This window comes from Fukomys damarensis, unplaced genomic scaffold (genome assembly GCF_012274545.1).
Source record: "Fukomys damarensis isolate Sample0158 unplaced genomic scaffold, DMR_v1.0_HiC HiC_scaffold_16, whole genome shotgun sequence".
NCBI classification, from domain to species: Eukaryota; Metazoa; Chordata; class Mammalia; order Rodentia; family Bathyergidae; genus Fukomys; species Fukomys damarensis.
In genome coordinates, this window is record NW_022900928.1 from 70,154,619 (window position 1) to 70,160,337 (window position 5,719).

The 5,719-nt window shown below is 44.7% G+C and overlaps 1 pseudogene; it reads left to right on the forward strand.

Annotated features, from left to right (window-relative positions):
• Positions 1 to 1,632: 1,632 nt before the first annotated feature.
• On the forward strand, positions 1,633 to 1,956 carry LOC104858001 (annotated as a pseudogene).
• The last annotated feature ends 3,763 nt before the right edge of the window (positions 1,957 to 5,719 follow it).

Below are 5,719 nucleotides of genomic sequence, written 5' to 3' on the forward strand. Positions count from 1 at the left end.
AACCACTGAGCTAAATCCCCAGCCCCAACTCTCTGTATTCTGTTTGCCAGTATCTTATTAAGGATTTTTGCATCTATGTTCATTAGGGAGATTGGTCTATAGTTCTCGCTCTCCCTCTCACGCGCTCTTTTTTAATGCCTCATGTTCCAAATCAGTTCTACATCAAATTGCTTATAAAATGTGTAGTTCTCTTCTTTGGGGATTTTTTTTGGGGGGTCCTGGGGATCCAACTTAGGACCTTGTACTTGTGAGGCAGGCAGCAGCACCACTGAGCTAAATCCCCAGCCCTGTAGTTCTCTTTTTTGTTGGGTCTTTCCCTGGTTTTGAAATCAATGTAATACTTGCCTCCAGGAATCAATTTGGAAGTATTGCTTCCCTTTCAGTTTCACTGAAGAGTTTAAAGAGCAGTGGCAATAGTACTTCTTTAAATGTTTTGTAGAATTCAGCAGTGAAGCCATCAGGACCAGAGCTTTTCTTTGGAAAATTTTTAATTACATTTTCAATTTCACTGATTGTAATTGGGGTGTTTAGAATATTTTTTTATCTTCTTTGTTCAACTTTGCTAATTCATATGTATCTATAAATCTATCCATTTCTTCTATATTTTCCATTCTTTCAGGTTTTGTTGGAGGATCCTCTGTGACTAGGTAGAGTTGTTTAGAATCTACTTTGATATTGACTGTACCCTATTCACAAATATTTACACACTGGCTCTGTAAATAGTTATTCTTTTGATCTGGGTGGGAAGTTATGTGAGAGTAGGCAAGAAATCTATCTCCATGGCTACTCTCCTGTGCAGTCTGCAGTGCCACACACAACCATGCAGGTTCCTGGAGTGCTGGCCAGAGGCACCAACAGTCTGTGTGCCTAACCAGCTTCTGGCACTGTCCACCAGCCCGTCCTTTCTCTTATTGCCCTGTGAGATTTTACCCATCTTGGAGAACTATTTCAGCCATAACACACATGGTTTCTCTTCTTCTCTTTGCTTTCCCTTCCTCTTTTTCTACTTTTCTCTCTTCTGCCTCAGTCCTTATTAAGCAACCTGTGTGAAGCAAGCCAGGCAGAGAGATTATCCCTGCATTACCTCTGACAATTTGCTGTGAGCTGCTCACTGCACTTAGGTACCTTATTCCAGGGAACTTAAGCGTGTAATGCCATTTTTCTTTTTTAAGTGTATGGAGACTTCACTGCAAATTCACAGGCAACTATTATGGGGTTGTTATAAAGGAACTGGGAGTACAGAACCAGTTAGATATAGTCTCTGCCCTTGGGGAACTCACAATCTAGTTTGGAAGATAGAAAATTATGATCAAGTGCATAGATGCAATGCAAGAGATAGGAGATGATCTTTGTGATGATGAGTAGTGTAACTTAACTAGACAAAGAGCAGAAAATTAAATTTGCAGCACAAATATGACAGGAGCGGTGCTCTTCTTGAATTTGAGAGGGAAATGTTTGGAAATGCCAGGTCAAATGACTTACAGTAGGCTGAGCATCCTGAATCCAAAATTCAGGTTTTGGAGGACTCCTGTACTTGGAAGGTTTGTGCTTACTGTGGTGGCCATAGCCTCTGGGCTGGAGTGATCCACATTCCCCTTGGAGTCCGGAACATGGTCACAGAAGTTTGTTTGACGGACCACTCCTGCTGGAGGATCTGCATGCTGTTATGTTTTGCAAGCCAGGAAGCATATGGAGCCTCAAGTAAAACAGGCTTCTCAGAGTCTACCCATATCTGCCTTCAGTGGTGGCTACTGCAGAGGTGGATTTGAACCCAAAGTGACAAAGCAGAAAGCAGCATTAATGCTAGGTATAAGCCCCACTGCCAATGAAGGAAACATAAGAGATGCTCACTGGTAAATTATGTTCTCAAATGATCCAGGCAAAGGAGGATCTCCTTACGTAGCAGCCAAAATCAGTGAAGCTAAAGAGATACTAGAAGGTCAAGCTCAAAAATGAAGTAAATGTGTCATACATTTTTTAATGTGTCATAAATTTTAAGCTCATATTAGCTTATGTATGTGAGGACCAACTTTTTAAAATAAAATGTCTTAGAGCTACAACTTTTAAAAAGGAACAAAATTCAAAATGTTCCAACTTTGAGAACTGGCATGATGCTACAAGTGGGAAATCCTGCACCTGATTTCCTGTGACAGGTAGCAGTCAAAACTTAGGCCCACTAAAAATATGGTATAACATCTTCAGGCTACCATGTATAAGGTGTATACAAAACAGATGAATTTTGTGCTGCAATTTAGGTCCTCTCCCCAAATAAATTCATTATATGTGTGCAGATATTCCAAAATCAAAAAAATACTTCTGGTCCAAAGCATTTTTGGAGATAGGATACTTTATCTAGAGTACAAGTGTAAGATACTGCTAAATCTCTAAAGGTGGGATCTCAGAAATGTATAACTAGAATTGGTAGTAGAATTTAGCAAGTGTTTTTTCCCCCAGTATTAGGTATCGAACCCAGGGAACTCTACCACTGAGCTACATCCCCAGCTTTTTTTGACTTTGAGGCAGGATATTGCTAAGTTCCCCAGCTGGGCTTGACCCTGCACAGTCTCGCAAGTAGTTGAGGTAACAGGTGCATGCCACTTGAGGCTCCCTCTTTTTAAATGTAAGTAAAACAAGAACACCAAATAAAGTAACATTCTTTCAATATCCAACAGCTAGTTTGTGATAGAACTAAAGCAAAAGCCCAATGTGGACCACAATTTCTTTATTTCCATGTCACATTACCTCCCTGAGTTTAGGATCCAAGAAATAGATTTGGCCATTTTCTGGAGCTCTGGGCTGATTTATTGTGTAGCTAGACCTTCTCTGTTTTTTCCTCTGTCTTTTCTTTTTCTTCCCTCCTATTCTCAGTCACTCATCTGCCAATATAAGAACAAGTCATAGTGAGCCATAGGGGAAAGAAAATTGGCTTTCAAGATGAAAGCCCAGGCTCAAGTCCTGGCTCTGTCACTTTCTGAAAATGTGATCCGAGCAAGTTATTTCTATAGGTTGGATGAATCAAAATGAGGCAGTGGATACATGATTTTAAAACCACAGAAAACAATGCACATGTAAACTGAAACTATTATCAGCAGTGGGCCCTGTTACTTCGGGACTCTCCTAGGGAGACCGTGAGCTATTGGTTTTGTGTCGTGCTTAGCAGCCCACACCAAGCTCTGCAGGATGAAGGCTTGCAGGGCCACCTGAGAAGCCAGTTGCACTAAACCTTCTGGAAGCTTAAATTTTTGCTTCATCTCTTTTGGGAAGTAGGGACATGAATCATAAGAAGTTAGCAAGTGGCTTTTGTGAAATATGAGAGGTTTTGTGAAATACAGCAACAATGGCCAGTGGTGTGCATAAGTCTTCTATTGGTGCTGTAACAGACTGTGCAAATTTAGTGGCTAAAACAATTCAAACTCAGTTTGGGAGTCAGAAATCCAAAATGGATATCACAGGCTAGTGTACTGGAATCAACGGAGTCTGCAAATGCTAGCAGAGACTGTTCCTTGGAGCAGAACTGGGGTCAAGAGGGCAACCTGGTTTTCCCCTTGGACTCCTTGTGGCTGTCTGTGCTGTGATGTGGTTGGGGTTGCAGCGGTGTCATCACCCATTCTGGAAGCACGCGAGTATGTGGCAGTGTCTCAGAATAAGTGCCTCTAGGTGCGCTGCCCATCTTAACCCCTACCCGTGGGAAGACAGGCATGGGGTTGTACTCGGACCTTGGAGATCACTAGGCCCCTGGTTCTGAAGGAGAGCTACCCTGGTAGAATCCGGAAGCTCCTTATTCCCGTGGCCTCAGTGTGGGCCTCTGTTAGTAGAGTGCATGGTGGTTTGTCTAGTACTCGAGTTTGTGGTCAGAATGAGGTACATTCAAATTCCTTCTCCCCTTTAGGCAGATTGTGAAACCTTTCTAAGCCTCAAGCTTCCTGTCTTTTCAGTAAAGGTAGTGACATCTGCCTCGAGGAATTGTTACAAGGATTATAAAATATAATGCCCATAAAAATAGCCTATGTGTAAGCACATAATAAATGGCAGATCAGGTGGGGAAGGTCATGATGTTTGGAATCAGCATTCAGTGAGCGCAGAAGGGGGCTCTGACTAAGTTAATTACCAGTCCTTCTACATCTTTGGCAAGAGTGTGTTTTTAGGTCCTTTGCAAACCCCTTTAATACCTAGGGCCTGAGGATGATTAAATAGTACTCAGTTGATCTGTTCATCATTCTGGGGAGGGGCGCCGCAGCAGCTTTGATGCATCAGCATCGAAGAGAATGTGTGACATTCTTATCTCGCTCCAAATGTAAGATCACAGGCTGAGAGACAAGTGTCCCCCTGCACTCCGCCTGCCTCAGGCTCCAAATTCTTGGGTATCACTTCATCCATCAAGCCTCCTTGGGAGACGGTGAGTGTGGCTGCTCTTTCTGGCCTGCAGCTGCCAGCCCTGCTGAGTGGTGGAGCAGGAGATGGGTGTGTGCAGGAGGAGGCTGGACAGCAGTAAAACTGCTCTCACAAGATGGCCCGTGTCAGCCCTGAGTGGTAAGGGCTTCCGAGTGGCTGACTCTCCGGGGACCCTGAGTAAACAGAGAAGGTTGCTTTTTTGCTAGGCAGCTGGCTTTGAGGATATGGAGGATGAAATCTCAGCATGTGAGGTTTGCTTTGTTTTTTGTTTGGCTTTTACAGATTTTTCCTTGCCATCATCTGCGGGCTGGGCAACTAGCCCCTGCTTTCCCGAGTTGTCCTGGGAAACAGTAATGTGGGGTTGTATATTTCTAGCTGGGGAAGATAATGAAGATGTTGAGTCAGGGCAGAAGGATGGTCCAGTTAATTCAACAACACTTTGCCAAGTGATGGCTGTGCCAGGTACCCAGGAATTTGCTAAGTTCTGGAGTTACAGAACCCTAAGACTGACCCCAGACTTTGAGGAAGACAAAGTCAGGCAGACGACTTCCACACAAGGGAAGAGATCAAGAGGGATGGAGCGGTTCTCCCCTTTAATATCTGAATGGCTATCTTGAGAAAAAGGGACACTTACTTTGTGAGCTTCAGTGGGTGGATGTAACTGCTGGGGGGAGAATCAGATTTCAGTTCATGAGGAAAAGCAACTTGGAGGCCAGTGGCCCAACGACACTGGCTCTGCTGTCTCCTATGTTCTTTCTCTGGTTGTGAATGTGGCTGAGATTTGGAGCAGCCTCTCCAGAAAGAACCCGAGCTGTGATTTAGAGTCAGGAGCATGGCAAAGTCTCTGTGGAACGGACTGGGCCTGCCTGGGATCTGAGACCTGCAAGAAGGAGACGCAACATCTGATGGTGTCCTAAGGCTGTGTTTGTTGGTGGCTGCCGCTTCCATGTGCATGAATCTCTGGGCTGGTTGGGACTGGATTATCCATATGTGAGGGTGGAGGAATGCGTAGCAATGAGCCCACGGGAGCCAGTGCGGGATCCGGGAGAGCCCAGCTCTGAGCATTCACTCTCTGGATAGGTCCTCGCCACTGTGTGCAGACTCTGGCTGGGCACTGGGCCTGGGACAGTGAGCCAGACAAGCATTTAGGGGTAGGGTGTGGGGATGGGTAGAGGCTCATAGAGACAGCAGTGGAAAAGATGGCAAGCAAGTCCAGGGTAACCAAGCCAGGGCACAACAGCCACCCTGAGGAGGAAGAAAAAGAACTGTCAAACTGGAGAAAAGGGGAATTGCAGGCTCTTGAGGCTCCAAGGATGGCCTTGAATTC